Source organism: Pseudophryne corroboree, chromosome 7 (assembly GCF_028390025.1).
Source record: "Pseudophryne corroboree isolate aPseCor3 chromosome 7, aPseCor3.hap2, whole genome shotgun sequence".
In the NCBI taxonomy this organism is placed as follows: Eukaryota; Metazoa; Chordata; class Amphibia; order Anura; family Myobatrachidae; genus Pseudophryne; species Pseudophryne corroboree.
In genome coordinates, this window is record NC_086450.1 from 202,513,045 (window position 1) to 202,530,545 (window position 17,501).

General features: G+C 44.2%; 1 long non-coding RNA gene across 1 annotated transcript in view; it reads right to left on the reverse strand.

Moving 5' to 3' along the window:
- Positions 1 to 1,057: 1,057 nt before the first annotated feature.
- The window catches only part of LOC134943521 (uncharacterized), a 50,760-nt gene continuing 34,316 nt past the window's right edge, over positions 1,058 to 17,501 (reverse strand). Inside the window, exons 2-3 of the long non-coding RNA XR_010181585.1 lie at positions 12,592 to 12,648; positions 1,058 to 1,162 (exon numbers count right to left, since the gene is read on the reverse strand). This is a non-coding gene — a long non-coding RNA (uncharacterized LOC134943521). The remainder of the gene's footprint in view (positions 1,163 to 12,591; positions 12,649 to 17,501) is intronic.

Here is a 17,501-nt window from a genome sequence, read left to right on the forward strand (position 1 = left end):
TACTGTATGTGCCCTTAAAGAGAAAGGTAGATAATTCTAAGCTAGAGAATTCTATTTGAAACTTATCTTGTACTTTGTGAAGGGGTGATTAGCATTGCGACTGAGCAGATCTATGTAGTGTCTGGCTGCAAGAGATTGGATGTGTGGCTGCACACTATATATAGATCTGCTCAATTTCAATGCTGATTATTTTTTTTTCACAAAGTATCAGTAGCTTCATATAGTGATCATAATAGCTCAATGATTAGAATTCAACAGCTTATAGGTTTGAATCCTGGGTATGGCAGTATATTGAAATGTGTTTTTAATAATGGGTATTGTAAGTGAATAGCAGCAAGCTCTCAAGTTAAGTGCATGAATGTGGTATAAACTAAGAGGATTTGTGTATACTGTATATAAAATGTGTGAAGGGGCATCATAGCATGGGTTTTCTCTGGGATCAATCTTATCATGCCTCTTCACCATGAGGCATGCGCCTTATGTCCCTATTAGAAAAAGGATGGGGGGGGGCACCAATTCTCTCGCTGGCACAGGGCACCAAAAAGTCTAGTTACGGCACTGAAGTTCACTATGTAAAGTTTAAAAGACAGATGTACACCAGGTTTAAGTCCATGTCTGTGTGTTTCCTGTCCATTCATTGATAAGCCACCATACGGTAGTTCTTTAATAATCAATAAAATATTGTCTTTTTCAATACCTATCCTGTTGTCTGTCACTATTTTCATTATTTATGGCTAGTGGTAAGTTAATGTTGAGACAATGGGACAGTAGGAATCATCAACCGGAATTCATTGGCACCACTGAGTATGCAAATTATAGATACAGAATACTGCAGTTAGGGGATAATCATAAAACATTACTATGGACACTTGCTAATTTCGTAATGGTTCCGTAGAGCTTCAAAACTAGATGTTCTTTAGAATATACAGTATTGTCTTCAACCACAATATCTCATAATTGTGTTTGGGTGAAAGATTAGATGCTTTATTGTGAGTAACTCATTCTCCCAGCTCCATTAAAACTGAGTACACAGACAGTTGCATAGTTACTTACTTGTGAATGTCTATTGTAAGAAATATGTGAATGACTAGAAGTTAAGAAATGGCATTTGCTCTCTTCATCCATCTGGTCTGCTTCCTACATGACCCCTCTGTCTGTTGTCCTGTGGTGAAGAGAAGCATTTAGCTGGGATTACTCCCACTCACCCTCATATATAACAAAAAATGATCTGCGGTGACAGAAACAAACAGAACTGAAAACTCTTCAAAATATTTTTCTGACAACTCCTTTGTACGAACATCTTTAGTTTTGTTCCTTGAACATATTCAAAATCTCATAATCACCCCAAATCCTACAAACTGAGAAAACATATCAATCACTGTGCTCATCCCTTGCCAGGGAGCATGCCAACCTGTCTGTCAGTCCTTATGTACTAAACAATTAGACTCTTGCATCATGTATATACAGTGAAATTGTGTTTTATAATGGGGCAAGTTCAGGCAACGCTAACATCTATGTACCAAGAAAATGTTGCATTAAAGAACATTAACTATAAATGGAAAGATCCAGGTACTCCGTCAATCACAGTAGCTGTCTGTAGAGCTTCATGCCGATTACACATATATGGGTGTAGTATGGCTGACCGGCGGTCTCCTGACCGGCGGTCAGCTTACCGACGCCGGGATCCCAGCAGCATACCGACGCCGGGATCCCGGCGGGGAGGGGCGAGTGCAGCAAGCACCTTGCGGGCTCGGTGGCGACCTGCGGTCGCCACGGGTTCTATTCCCACTCTATGGGTGTCGTGGACACCCACGAGTGGAAATAGTCCCTGTTGGTCGGCATGCCGACCTTCGGGATAGTGGGGTCGGGATGCTGGAGGAGGTCATGTGACCGTCGGTCTCCCGACCGTCGGTCACATGAATACCACCCCATATATATATATATATATATATATATTTATAATGGTTATAGCCATTGGGGTCATTCTGACCCGATCGCACGTTGCAGTCTATTGTAGCGCAGCGATCGGGTCAAAACTGTGCATGTGCCACGCCGCAGTGCGCTGGCGCATGCCAGATGGCCAAAGGCCGTCGCTGAGCTACGATCGCCTCTGCCTGATTGACAAGCAGAGGCGGTGGCTGGGCGGGGGCGGAACACCGGCGTTTGGTCGCGTTTTGCGGGCGGGGTCTGGCCAACGCAGGCCTGGCCGGACCGTGCGGGGGGCGGGCCGCAGCCGCTGCGTGACATCACACGCAGCCGCTGCGGGCCGGGGAGCGACGACTTGCTCCCGGCCAGCACACTAAAGCTGTGCTGGCCGGGAGCTACTCCTAAAGTGCAAAAGCATCGCCGCTGTGCAATGCTTTTGCACTTCTACGGAGGGGGGGCACTTACATGCGGGGCGGGATAGCCCTGTGGCACAGGTGATAACAGGATGGCACTACATTCTGTGCTGTACCAGCCCCCTAAGCCTGTGACACACTGATGTCACGCCTAGGGGGAGAGGCTGCTGGCTTTGGTAAGTAGAGCACTGCCTAGAGCCTTCTTAGGAAGCTTCTGGCAGCTCCACAGGTTGCAGGGTGCCTTCCCAGAGCATTCTTTTGATGCTGCGGTCAGCTTTGCAGTAGCGATTCTGACTGCAGGGTGATGTTTCAGGCACTATGGAAGCCACATGCCGGTGCAATGGGGCAGTGATTGTGCTGACCCCAAGGGCACTGCACCCTTTGTGATGGCACTGCTCGCACAACCCTTGTTACTGCCCTGCTGAGGCACTCCTCTATGTGGAGCTGATAGGTACAGTATACAGTACATTTTATTTTGCATCTTCCTATTGAACATATATATATATATATATATATATATATATATATATATATAGAACTGTTCACCCGGCACTCCAAGTCGGATAGTGAGTTTAAAGTACTGTGGTGCCCTCCGTAAGTGGTAATTGCTGCCACTCAATATGCTGTGGTTGTTCCGGCGGCACTCAAGCAGTCTGGACAAGTAGGTAAATGCTAGGATCTTTATTAGACCATCCAACGGCGTTTCGGGGTTCTACCCCATCGTCAGGGACAAGGTGTTCACAATAAGCACAATACAAGACACACTTATATACACATACCAACATCAGAAACAAATTAAAATTAGAATTAACATTGGGGGTAATTCCAAGTTGATCGCAGCAGGAAATTTTTTAGCAGTTGGGCAAAACCATGTGCACTGCAGGGGGAGCAGATATAACATGTGCAGAGAGAGTTAGATTTGGGTGGGTTATTTTGTTTCTGTGCAGGGTAAATACTGGCTGCTTTATTTTTACACTGCAATTAAGATTGCAGATTGAGCTCACCACACCCAAATCTAACTCTCTCTGCACATGTTATATCTGCTCCTCCTGCAGTGCACATGGTTTTGCCCAACTGCTAAAAAAATGTCCTGCTGCGATCAACTTATCAACTCATAAAGCGGAGATCACCTGCCGGACGCGTTCGACTTCAGCCACCCCGGTGCACGCCAAACAAGGAGCGCTTGAAGATGACGTCAGCCGGCATCGCCGGACGCGTGAGGACCGCACCAAGAGCTTGTTGCTAGGTGAACCTAAACAAAACACAAACCAATACTATAAGGCGAACATATTACTTTCACCACCGTGCAACAATAAACATTTTAAATAACAAGCCCATATAACAGTACACGAACTCCTATTAATTACGGGCCACTATTGTTTGCCTGATCATTTAAGTTTGCTGAGAACTAGATTTCATATTAATATCATCATATATTTATATCATAAGGTATTATATTATAAACCAGTAGGGAGTGATATACAAGTCAACTGAACTTCTTAAAGGCTATATATATATTTAAAGTAAAATGTAGTCACCTATATCACAAAAAGGATTGCAACCCGAGGTGTTCATTTAAAGTTTTTAAACCCCCCGGTGCTATGGTATTCAGTATGAATATCCACCTGCTTTCCCTTTGTAATAATATCTTCCCTCTATTACCTCCTCTATGGGAGGGCGGCACATGATCTATGATAATACCTCGAATGCTGGCTACACTATGACGAGCCTGTAGGTAATGTCGTGCCACAGGCTGGTCACTGGACCCGTTCTCTAACGCTTGTTTTATAGAGCTCCGATGACAAGCCATGCGTTCACGGAACTGGCGCTGGGTTTTACCCACGTATGCCAACCCACAAGGGCACTTAAGCATATAACATGCGTGGTGGTACAAGTAACCCTGTGGTTAATTTTAAAGATTTTCCCAGATGAGGGATGATGAGAAATAGAACCAGTAAGGAGGGTGTTGCATGTTGAGCACCCCAGGCACTTAAAGCAACCTAATTTGGGTCTAAGAAAGTGGGACTGGCGCTGCTTAGTTAGAGGAAAAATATCAAGTTTCACCACTTTATCCGCTAAGTTAGTGCCTCTTTTATAACTAGGTAACAAGTGACTATTATGTAGAGCTGGCAAATCCTTGTCTGTGTTTATTATAGGCCAAAGTGCTTTAGCCTTTTTAGTGGTGCATTCTGTGTCCACTGTGTACTTGTTAACCCAAGGGATCACTGCCCTATTATCCATATTCTTGTGTGATGCTGTCACTGATCGGTCCCTTAGTGTGTACTCTCTAGGCATACTGAGGACCTTTTGTTTAAGGGTCAGCAGTTCTTTTTTAGGGTATCCTCTGTCAATAAACTTTGTCATCATAGAGTCTATGTCCTGTTCACATTCAACAGGGTCAGACGTAATGCGTCTGACCCTTAAGAATTGAGAATACGGGAGGCCTTTACGTAAAGCTAGGGGATGGAAACTATCATGACTGAGTAACGAATTTCTATCAGTAGGCTTGATGTAAATGGATGTCTTGATGGTACCATCCTGTATCGAGATCACAACATCAAGAAAATGAATGGATACTTTACTCATTTCATAAGTAAATTTAATGACACTATCCGTGTCATTATGTTTGTCCAACACAAACTGTAATGCTTCTCCAGTGTCTAGCCAAAAAATGAGCAGGTCATCAATGTAGCGCCTATAGTAAAGTAGTTTAGAATTGACCTGCTGGTTGTTAAGAAAAAGGTCACTTTCTACTTGAAGCATATAAGCGTTCGCGTACGATGGGGCCACTGTGGACCCCATCGCACAAACCGCTCTCTGTAAATATATTTTACCATTAAAGGAAAAATAATTATGGGTAAGTACCAAATGCAGAAGATGCAAAAAGAACGGAATAGAAGCTTCCTTATAAAGTGGGGTGTCAGAAATCAAAGCTCTCACCGCCTCTACACCTGCCGAATGCGGTATGCAGGTGTATAAACTAGTGACGTCTGCCCCACACATCACAAGGTTCTCAGGTACAGTTTTTGTGATATAGGTGACTACATTAATACTTTAAATATATATATAACCTTTGAGAAGTTCAGTTGACTTGTATATCACTCCCTACTGGTTTATAATATAATACCTTATGATATAAATATATGATGATATTGATATGAAATCTAGTTCTCAGCAAACTTAAATGATCAGGCAAACAATAGTGGCCCATAATTAATAAGAGTTTGTGTACTGTTATTTGGGCTTGTTATTTTAAATGTTTATTGTTGCACGGTGGTGAAAGTAATATGTCCGCCTTATAGTATTGGTTTGTGTTTTGTTTAGGTTCACCTAGCAACAAGCTCTTGGTGCAGTCCTCACGTGTCCAGTGATGCCGGCTGACGTCATCTTCAAGCACTCCTTGTTTGGCGTGCACGGGGGTGGCTGAAGCTGAACGCGTCCGGCAGGTGAGCTCCGCTTTATGTTAATTCTAATTTTAATTTGTTTCAGATGTTGGTATGTGTATATAAGTGTGCCTTGTATTGTGCTTATTGTGAACACTTTGTCCCTGACGACGGGGTAGAACCCCGAAACGCAGTTGGATGGTCTAATAAAGATCCTAGCATTTACCTACTTGTCCAGACTGCTTGAGTGCCGCCGGAACAACCACAGCATATTGAGTGGCAGCAATTACCACTTACGGAGGGCGCCGCCGAAACAACCACAGTATATATATATATATATATATATATATATGCAAAAGGTTGATGGTGGTAAATGGCGCTAAACCCTCCTTAAAAACGACCTCTCCTTTTCTCTATGGTCAGTTTCTTGTATCTAAAATACACTCCCCCAATGTTATATTTCGTGGGGTGGCAGCCCTTTTCTCCAGTGGTTAGCTGTTCAAGCCCACCAATGGTAAATCTGGAAAACAAAAGGTGAGAATAGGCGCCTCCTAGTGTAATATTATATATATAATGTGACCATCACCCTTGATATCACCCTGTAGAGTGGAACTGTACCGTGTATGGTGGAATTCCAACCACCTTTAAAATAGCATAAGGTCACAATCTGAGCGACGCCACCAATGATATCCTGTTAGTATTCCTCCATCTTGTCACTCACATGGTTAGAAAAAGAGTAAAAAAGGGACCAATAGTGTAATACTTTTTACACAAACAATACACATTTATTTGGAACTAGTCCGACAGTAAAAACATTGCCCGTACCATATAATGAATTAAAAACAGCTTATCTGTATTTTAAGTCGTCCATACGTGTGAACACTCACACGTATGTGAGTGTTCACACGTATGGACGACTTAAAATACAGATAAGCTGTTTTTAATTCATTATATGGTACGGGCAATGTTTTTACTGTCGGACTAGTTCCAAATAAATGTGTATTGTTTGTGTAAAAAGTATTACACTATTGGTCCCTTTTTTACTCTTTTTCTAACCATGTGAGTGACAAGATGGAGGAACACTAACAGGATATCATTGGTGGCGTCGCTCAGATTGTGACCTTATGCTAGGAGGCGCCTATTCCCACCTTTTGTTTTCCATATATATATATATATACACTGCTCAAAAAAATAAAGGGAACACTAAAATAACATATCCTAGAATGACCCCTGAATGAATGACAACAAAATCACACAAAAATTATCAATGGAAATCAAATTTATTAACCCATGGAGGTCTTGATTTGGAGTCACACTCAAAATTAAAGTGGAAAAACCCACTACAGGCTGATCCAACTTTGATGTAATGTCCTTAAAACAAGTCAAAATGAGGCTCAGTAGTGTGTGTGGCCTCCATGTGCCTGTATGACCTCCCTACAATGCCTGGGCATGCTCCTGATGAGGTGGCAGATGGTCTCCTGAGGGATTCCCTCCCAGACCTGGTCTAAAGCATCCGCCAACTCCTGGATAGTTTGTGGTGCAACGTGGCGTTGGTGGATGGAGCGAGACATGATGTCCACGATGTGCTCAGTTGGATTCAGGTCTGGGGAATGGGCGGGCCAGTCCATAGCATCAATGCCTTCATCTTGCAGGAACTTCTGACACACTCCAGCCACATGAGGTCTAGCATTGTCTTGCATTAGGAGGAACCCAGGGCCAACCGCACCAGCATATGGTCTCACAAGGGGTCTGAGGATCTCATCTCGGTACCTAATGGCAGTCAGGCTACCTCTGGCGAGCACGTGGAGGGCTGTGCGGCCCCCCAAAGAAATGCCACCCCACACCATTACTGACCCACTGCCAAACCGGTCATGCTGGAGGATGTTGCAGGCAGCAGAATGTTCTCCTTGGCGTTTCCAGACTCTGTCATGTCTGTCACATGTGCTCAGTGAGAACCTGCTTTCATCTGTGAAAAGCACAGGGCGCCAGTGGCGAATTTGCCAATCTTGGTGTTCTCTGGCAAATGCCAAATGTCCTGCACGGTGTTGGGCTGTAAGCACAAACCCCACCTGTGGACGTCGGGCCCTCATACCACCCTCATGGAGTCTGTTTCTGATCGTTTGAGTAGACACATGCACATTTGTGGCTTGCTGGAGGTTATTTTGCAGGGCTCTGGCAGTGCTCCTCCTGTTCCTCCTTGCACAAAGGCGGAGGTAGCGGTCCTGCTGCTGGGTTGTTGCCCTCCTACGGCCTCCTCCATGTCTCCTGATGTACTGGCCTGTCTACTGGTAGCGCATCCATGCTCTGGACACTACGCTGACAGACACAGCAAACCTTCTTGCCACAGCTCGCATTGATGTGCCATCCTGGATGAGCTGCACTACCAGAGCCACTTGTGTGGGTTGTAGAGTTCGTCTCATGCTACCACTAGAGTGAAAGCATAGGAGCTGAAAAGTGGTCTGTGGTCACCACCTGCAGAACGACACCTTTATTGGGGGTGTCTTGCTAATTGCCTATAATTCCCACCTGTTGTCTATACCATTTGCACAACAGCATGTGAAATTGATTATCAATCAGTGTTGCTTCCTAAGTGGACAGTTTGATTTCACAGAAGTGTGATTGACTTGGAGTTACATTGTGTTGTTTAAGTGTTCCCTTTATTTTTTTGAGCAGTGTGTGTATATATATATATATATATATATATATATATATATATACACTCTGTAATAAGTCTGTATTCTCTATATTTCTACTATGTATCCATATTTATATATCTAATGTTTAAGGTATGTGTGTTTTTTCTTTTCTGCATATGTACTTTGTTGTTTTTTTGGGGATGTACTCGGACATGGGTGTAACCTGTTGAGGTCATTATTGGGCGTCCTCGGTTTGCCCGCTGTGCGGCATTGCACATGGGGTGAAGAGAGCATATAAGGTCAGTCTTTCTTGTATGGTCCTTTGTATCCTGACGAAGAGACAGTAAAGTCTGGAAACGTTGAAGCACTCTCCTGCGTTTGTGTGATTCCTTTATCGAGTGCCACCCTGACTGCTCTTGAGTGTGTGTGTGTGTGTGTGTATATATATATATATATATATATATATAGGTTTTTTTTTGCATTTATTGGTCCATTGGGGCTCATTATGTGCATGGTGAACAGGTCAGCAACATAGGGCTTTCACAGTTTATTATCCCTCTACTTACAGCACAAGCCACCTTGCTCGTGGTGGAATAGCACAGTATGTGTGATGTGTTCTTATTTTCCCTGCAAACATAACAAATGTTAATCTGTTATACCCCTTTCACCTTTATATCCCCTTTATTGCCGCATCAACACGGGTCGCTGTGCGGTGTGAAAAGGCCCATGGTGAATTTCCGGGTCGCCTGACCTGGTAATTCAACCCAGGAAAAAAGCATTGTTATTCCTTGGTTGAATACCGGGTCAGGGGCAGTGTGAACGGGCTGCTGGGTCGATGCGACCTGGGACCCATTTACTACATAGAGAGAGGCAGCGCGGAGATGAGCTCATCTCCCAGATGCCGGCTCCATGCCCCGCCGCTATAGCAACCCGACCCGGCATTTTGCCGGGTTAGGGAGCCAGTTGTTAGGGTCCAATGCCAGGTCCCACTTTTAATGTGAAATTTATTACCAGGAATCGAATAAAAAGAAAAATAATTCTTCCCAATGTTTCAGATGCTTGACTTGGCACAGGGTGTGTGACAAAGTCACTATGGAATGTGGCAGCATTACAATATCCAAACTCTCCAGTTCCAGTGCCATCTACACCATCCAGGACCCCACACCCTGCTCACATTCTTTACACCACCAAATCACTGCCAACCAATACAGTACCTTCAACCTATCCACCAGAGACAAGGGTCTGAATGAGGTCCAACATAGTACTGAGCAATGGAGGCTCCAGTGGTGGGGCACTAAAACTCAAATAGAGGAGCCACACCAAATGCCATTCCAAACACTGGCAAACATCGCCGCCTAGGACTCACTGCCAGTTGGTATCGCTACCCTATTTGAATTTTGGACTGTGCTAATGTCCCACCTCTAGAGCCACCACTTGTATTGACAATGGCTGCTCTATCAGCATGCCACCATACTCCATAAATTTTCATACGTCAAATGCTAACTCCTGTCCAAAAACCTTTTCCACCCCATTTCACAAAACTGCCCACTGCAAAGAGTTTGCTTACTCTACCTACATTTCTGATACCCATTTTCATCTCCTGGAAAAGGACATCACACTCCAGTCGGCTCCCGTGGGATGCAGTGCAGGCATGGGAACTCGGCGCCACAGCAGCAGTGGCCCTGATGATTGGAAGCCCGCTGGAGCCGACAACAGGGGAACTCAATGATGCGGACAGCAGGTATTGGCTATGTCCGGCGGTGGCCTCTGCAGTCCCCTACTGAACCTTTCTACTCGTCTTAGTTACTCTCACCTTACTCTTCTTCAACTCTCAGGGCCAGTGCTTCCACTAGGCAGCTATCTAGGGGTATCGGGACCTAAGGGGACGGCCTGCTGAGGCTGCCAGGAAAAGGTGGTGTGGTGCTAACTCTCCCTGGACACCTTGATGTAACGACTGGTGCAAAATCCACCACCTTCCCCGTTACCCATATCTTAGAGTAGCCCATGGTTGCCAAGCAATCCCGTACTGCAGCATTCCGGTCTGCCTCCACCAGGCACAGGCAGTAACTTTGACAGTTCCTGAAGTCTTAGCCTCGGGGTGACCTGCAGCATTGCTCTTCATTCCAGGCTAATTCCCAGACTACTCAGTCCCAACTCTGGATCGCAGCCCGCAGGCGAGGTGACTGTACAGTGCACTGTCTGCATTTTGATAAGGGAAGCGGAGGAGAGCAGCAGTCAGGGGGGAGATGCGCAGCAGGCTTGCACACAGACAGGGGGGGGGGTGAATATGCAGCAGCATACACACAAACATGGGATGTGGGGTGAAGAAAGCAGCCATGCAACAGACTGAGGGTGGAAAGAGCAGCAACATTGCCATGCAACAGACTTTCACCTGAGGGGTGGGTAGGGGGGAAAGGGCCCTAGGCACAAATTTTGCCTAGGGTGCCGAGAAACCTTGCACTGGCCCTGTCAACTCCTATCACATTTTCTCCTTCCCTGCACTAGATCCAGTGCCTTTGACATCTACACCATCCAGGACCCCACATCCTGCTCACATTTTTCACACCACCAAATCACTGCCAACCAACACAGTACCTTCAACCTATCCACCCAAGATATGGGGCTGAATGAGGTCCAACATAGTACTAAGCAGTGGGGGCTCCAGTGGTGGGGCACCAAAATTCCATTCCAAACACTGGCAAACATCGCCGCCTGGGACTCAATGGCAGTTGGTGTGGCTCCCCGATTTGAATTTTGGACTGTGCTGAGCTCCCACCTCTAGTGCCACCACTTGCAATGAGAATGGCTGCTCTATCAGCATGCCACCATACTCCATCAATTTTCGTACATCTGTCAAATGCTAACTCCTGTTCAAAAACCTTTTCCACACCACTTCACAGCACTGCTCACTGCTAAAATTTTACTAACTCCACCTACGTTTCTGTTACCCCTTACCCCCCCCCCACACACACACACACACACACACACACACTTTAGACTGTACTTTAGACTGCACTAATGTGTGGATAAAAAGCATTATTGAGTGGTTGGTGTATTTGGAAAAGAGGTAAGTGTGGTGGGTTAGGGGGTGTAGTACAGGCAGCAAAGCTTACAGTTGACACTGTACACTGTACCCTACACTGACAATTTGTATCTCTGCTATTTGCTCACCCATAAATTACTTTCACTTTAGTGGAATATGGTTTGTGCCTCACCCATGAAAATATTTCAGTGTTTACAATGATGCCATCTGTATTTTAGCTTTGCATTTTGTAATACAGTAATTGTTAATTTATATAATGCAGATGAAAGGTTTAGTGGAACGTTACATACTACAGTAGATATAATGAAATATATAGTACTGTATACAGACCTTTACCTAAATGTGCCATCATCAAGGGTGACTACTATTGGCCACAAAAGTGGAAGTGTGTATGGGTTGGGAATGGGGGGGACATGTGTTCTCTCTCACCAAAGGCATTAATAAGTTTAGTTACGGATGTGGAAGCACTTTAACTTTGCTAATATGTTATTCTCCAATAATATATTCTATGTGTGATCTGACACTTGCTCAGTTGCATCAGAAAAAGAGCTTTTCATTTAAAAAAATAAAAATAGAAAAACAGAAGGAAACGGCCAATGCAAACTCCCCAAGTGGATTGAATTCTTGATCTTCCTGACACAGAGAATGATGATTCACTGATGATATTGGGCCAATTATGACTTTTAGATGTCATTCCTAATCATTCAATTTTGTTTTCAAGAGGAGGAAAAGACTAATGTATGTTCAAGTACAGATGGTGTGCTAGGAGCTTAAACTCCTGATGTATTCAGCAGTAGTTTACTCGGAACAAGCCTGCGCTTGTGTGCCAAGTCCATCGTATCTCTGCTTAGCTTCTCTATTTCTCCATAACTTTCTTACCAGATCACAAAAACGTTTTTATCCCTAATTATCAATTTGGCATCTTAGTGCATAGTGTGTGTTTTTAAGGTTTCCAAACAATTTGTTTACTTGCTACAGTACATAGCAATAGGGAATTCTTGAGTTCTGAGAAATGGGTCATGCATCAGTGGTTGTCCTGATCCAGTCTGAAGCTCAGGAGGGTGTCTAAGTGTTGAAGCTGTTCATTCCTTTAGCATCATCTACTCATATAACAAGACAAGAGAATTAGATCTCACTCCACACTTGCCCAGCTGCGGGATGAGGAACTGTCCGTCGTTATCAATACTAACCATAATAGCGGTGGATTATGAGTCGATCCTTGCTAATGGAGGCCACATGCCATCACACTGTAAGGAAATAGAGCACATTACTTGATTAATGGAAATGTTAATGATAGGGATGTATTTCACCAGATCAAATATCAGGCAACAGGTGAGAGAGTTAAGTGACACAGATCTTATGAAAGGTGAAGAAGTTTATTATAAGGAAAGATTTGTACCTTCTTGGTTTCCTGCTCTAGATCTTTTCCATTGCTTTGAGATTTCACATTGAAAATAATTGAACTACACACACTTTACCTTAGTTTACAATGATATAAATGTTTCTTAAAAATATATATTATTTTTAAATGTATAATTGACAAACAGTAACCCTATCTTCTAACATACACAAATGCCTCATGTTATTAAAGGGGTGGTGTTCATGTGACCGGCGGTCAGGAGACCGACGGTCACATGACCTCCACCAACATCCCGCCCCCTCACTATCCTGATGGTCGGCATGCTGACCAACATGAACTATTTCCACTCATGGTTGTCCACGACACCCATAGAGTGGGAATAGAACCCGTGGCGACCTCAGGTCGCCACCGAGCACGCAGCATGGCGAGCGCAGTGAACCCCTCTCCGCCGGGATCCCGGCGTTGGTATGCTGGCCGGTGGTCTCCTGACCAGCGGTCAGCCATACTACACCTTATTAAAGCTGTTTTTGCACATACTCCACAAAGCGATAGAGGCCATGCTGTATCATTCTTCCTTGACAAATCAGGGGTGAACATAAATGCTTGTTTCATTGCACCACTGGGACACGTACATTATCTTAAGCTCTACCAATCTTAAAGATCAATCGGCGATCTACCGTCTCTATTTTATTTACCAGACGTCTAACTTTATCATTATACAAAGTAAATATCTGCCTTGGGGAAGTAGAGGCTGACAGGAGGGTGAAATATATATATATATATATATATATATATATATATATATATATATTTTAAGTAAATGAAAGGAAAGCAAATTAATTAAAGTTGGAAATTGTTAAGCTTGTGGGGGGGAATGCAGATTTTGCGGTAGGACAAGCAGGTCCAAGGAAAGCTCTGTGCAATATAGGCGTGGCTGGTGGATGGCTTGGGCCTTAGGAAGTCACGGGATGTGTGCCTTTGAGCTTCGATTATGCATTTCCAGACATGCTTTTTTTTTAAAGATCACTATTAATGTGAGAAACCGTTTAGACAAGGGTCGTATGTAATGCCATCCAAATTGAGTTTAGCTTACGTGTGGGATTCCGTCTGATCTCGGATGTCTTTTTAAAGGGGCAATCGCTTACAAGCAAAACCATGCCTTGTAAGTGATTTCCCCCTTTAAAAGAAAATCCACGTACGTCCGGAATCCCGCACATTGGCCAAACCTAGAAGATATCAGTGAACTTGCATTTATAAGGAAAAGGGGTATTTCAGAAACTTCAGCAGGTGTAAATATGAGAGACAGTTTGAAATTGGCCTGTTTTTCCCGCTCCCTGCAGTTTCTCTCCTTACAATTGCTTTATAGCAGAGCTGTAAGTAGACAATTCAGTGTACTGTGTAAGAGAGAACACTGCTTTACCCTACATGTTAGTAAGAGCTAATGATAGCCATTGAAGGGTCACAGGCAGTGGCGGCTACTGCCCCTGGGCTGCAGCACCGATCACACATTGCAGGAGGGAGCCAGTCAGTACATATAAACATACATGCAATGTTGTATGCAGGCCCGCCATCAGGTGGGTGCTGCGGGTACAGCTGTCCTGGGCTCGGACTCTCTAACAGAGAGGAGAGGGCCTGGGCTGCCCATGCCTCCATTCACCCGCTGCCCGTCCCCATCTTCCGATGCGGCCCATCCCCATCTTCCACCGCCACCGTCCGCAGCAATCTAATAGAAATGTCTCTCTCAAAACGACTGCCGCCTTAGAGGAGATAGTTAATAACTGTCTCCTCTGAGGTGGTTGCCATTTTGGGAGGGACATTTTCAATTGAAGCAGGCAGGCGCAAATAGTCTGCACTGCAGTGGCAGCGGCTGCAGCAGTGGCGGCCAGGGGGGTGGTGGGAGAACCGCCCGACATAGAGAAGAACCCTCACAAGAAGCAAGACCCTCACAACAAGCAGGTACTGCATAATTAATGTGGGGGCATATTATAGTGACTAAAGCATTAATGTTGGGGGTATATTGTGTTGTCAGGGGCATTACTGTGGGGCATAATTTGGTGACAGGGTCTATGGTGTTGCTCCGTATGTGCCTATTATATATATATATATATATATATATATATATATATATATATAACTTTTTTGTTATTTGTATATTTATATATTTGTTTTTGTGTTGTTTTTTTTTGGGGGGGGGCGAGGGGGAAGGGGGAGGGCTGCCTATTTTGTCAGTCCCGGGCCCTACAATTTCTGATGGCAGCCTGGTTGTATGTAATATATGTGCTGGCTTCCTTACCTGGGAATCAGCAGCTCAGCTGAGTTTCATTAACCTGCTGCAGCACAGGACACATCACTCAGCTTGTTTATCTTCTATAAGCCCGCTCCCAGATTTCCATTGGCTAGTGTCACAGGAGTCTAGGGGCGGACTTATTGAAGATAGACAAGCTGAGTGCTGTGTGCCGTGCTGCTGCAGGTTAGTGAAACACAGTGGCGCTGCTGATCCCCGGGAAAGGAAGCAAGCACATACATTACATACAACATTACATTTATTTTTATATGTGCTGACCGACTAGCCCTGGCAATGAGTGATTGGTGCTGCAGCCCAGGGGCAGCAGCCACCACTGGTCACAGGTATTTTACATCAATTGCAGGAAACTATTGATGGTGAGCCACTGATGGTTTGCACAATGATGATCAACTCTATCACAGTACCAACAGCAGCTCCGAGACTGGACACATCAGTGGTGGGCCAGTCAGGAAAGGGGGTGGCACAATGCAGACTACTGTACATCAGTACTGAGCTAAGCTCTGTGATCCCCGGGAGAGAAAAAAAAAACATTAGTGCCCTGTATGGCATCAGTGGTGAAGAACCATCAGATCTCCATTGTCAATGGCAAAACCAGTTGCCATCAATGGCAAACCATTGTTGCTAAGCATCAATAGTTAATGGCAATCCCTGGTGAAACCCATAGTAGGTGCGATTTATGGAGTTTGCCTTGCTTTGTACTGTATGAGCATTAGATGACCTCCAACTTGTTCCTTTGACTTCATCTTTTTTCCATGTTTTAGCTCATTATTGATCATTGTGGCAATATAAAAGGTCATGGTTATCCCTGTGCTAGGCCTCCCTGAAGCCTTTCCCCTGCCTACAAACACCAGAAATGAAGTGCACACCACTGTTAGGTACATATAGCTCAGGGACGTGTGGTGAGCTAAATGGCTCAGGAGGCACTAGCTAGCACCAGAGACAGATTTAAACGCAATATATTTGCCTAAGGGTACATCTGGGCATTACACACAGGTGCAGCAGTAAAAACCCCTGGAAATTTTGTGAGTTTTGATCTGAGAGGTGCGGAAAAGATAGACAGGGGAGGCACTGCCTCACCACCCATAGACTTTTTACTGCAGAGATTTGGCTATAAAAATGATTTGAATAATACAAAAAAGATATTTCAAACATATTCTTTGTATTTTACATCTACTTTATACAGTAAAAACTATGGTGCAAACGTTAGTATGACAGGAAAGGCTCTGCCTCACCTGCCTCACCCCACCTCACGTCACTGATATAGCTCCTTATCAACAGAGTAGCTTGAAATGAGGGAGAGTTCAGTACAACTGGTACTTACCAAATAGAATCAGGACAGCTGGAAACAGAGATACTATTAGAGATGAACAACATTTTAAAACAGCTTTGTTCACTATTGGCGTAATGATTAGAGATGTGCAGCTGCAGAGCTGCTAGAATACTGCCCTTAATTATCTTTACCTGCTAAACCACTGGACTGAGGGGCATGTTATACTGTAGAAAGTAACATTGCAATTATTTTCTAGTCAGAATTCTGCAATGATAATATTAACCTATTCTTATCCAGAGGTTTTCCATCCCTTTCCTGACTTTGTATTACTCTTTATTTACTAAATGTATAGGGTCAGGTTAAGTTCTTTCTTAAATAAGAGTAATTATTTAGACTACAGGGCCGGATTGTTTTTATTTATAGTTGACAATACAAGTTTCTTTGAAGCTTATTGCCAAATATAAACTCTGTTAGCTTCACCACTTGTCAGTATAAAGCTCTCTAACTATAGCATGGTTTATAGAGTGTATTTCCATAATGTATAAATATTTACATTATAGTTTATATGTCATGCACTGATTGGTATAAATAATGTACAATTGTGGCAACATCTGATGCTGATTGTTGACTTCCTGCTGATTCTGTGGTTACAATAATGTTGTATCAGAGTTTAAGAGCAGCAGTATTTGTATCTCAGTAGGTTTGGTAGGAACAGGATTACTGTATGGTTGTTGGACCAAGGAAACATGTGACAGTTTGGTCAGGGGGACACGTTACAGACACTGGGGTCTATTTACTAAGCCATGGATGGATATAACGTGGATGGAATAAAACTACCAGCCAATCAGCTCCTAACTGTCATGTAACAGGCAGGGGCGTTTTAACAGAGGAGGGGGGCCCTGTGCAGACTCCGGGAGTGCCCCCTCCTCTGCACAGTTCAGTAGTTTCCAGCATCTACTGAGCATGCGCAGGTCTCTGGAACCATGGCGCCTACCATGTTCCGGAGACCAAGTTCACTACTGTGCATATGGGGCGGCCATTTTGGCTACAATTTTTCCCACAACTGCAACACCCAATGCTGGACTCGGGAGAGGTAAGTATTAAAATATGGGTGCAATGTGTGTGGTGAAATATGTCTGCACACATTGCACCCATTATAAAAACA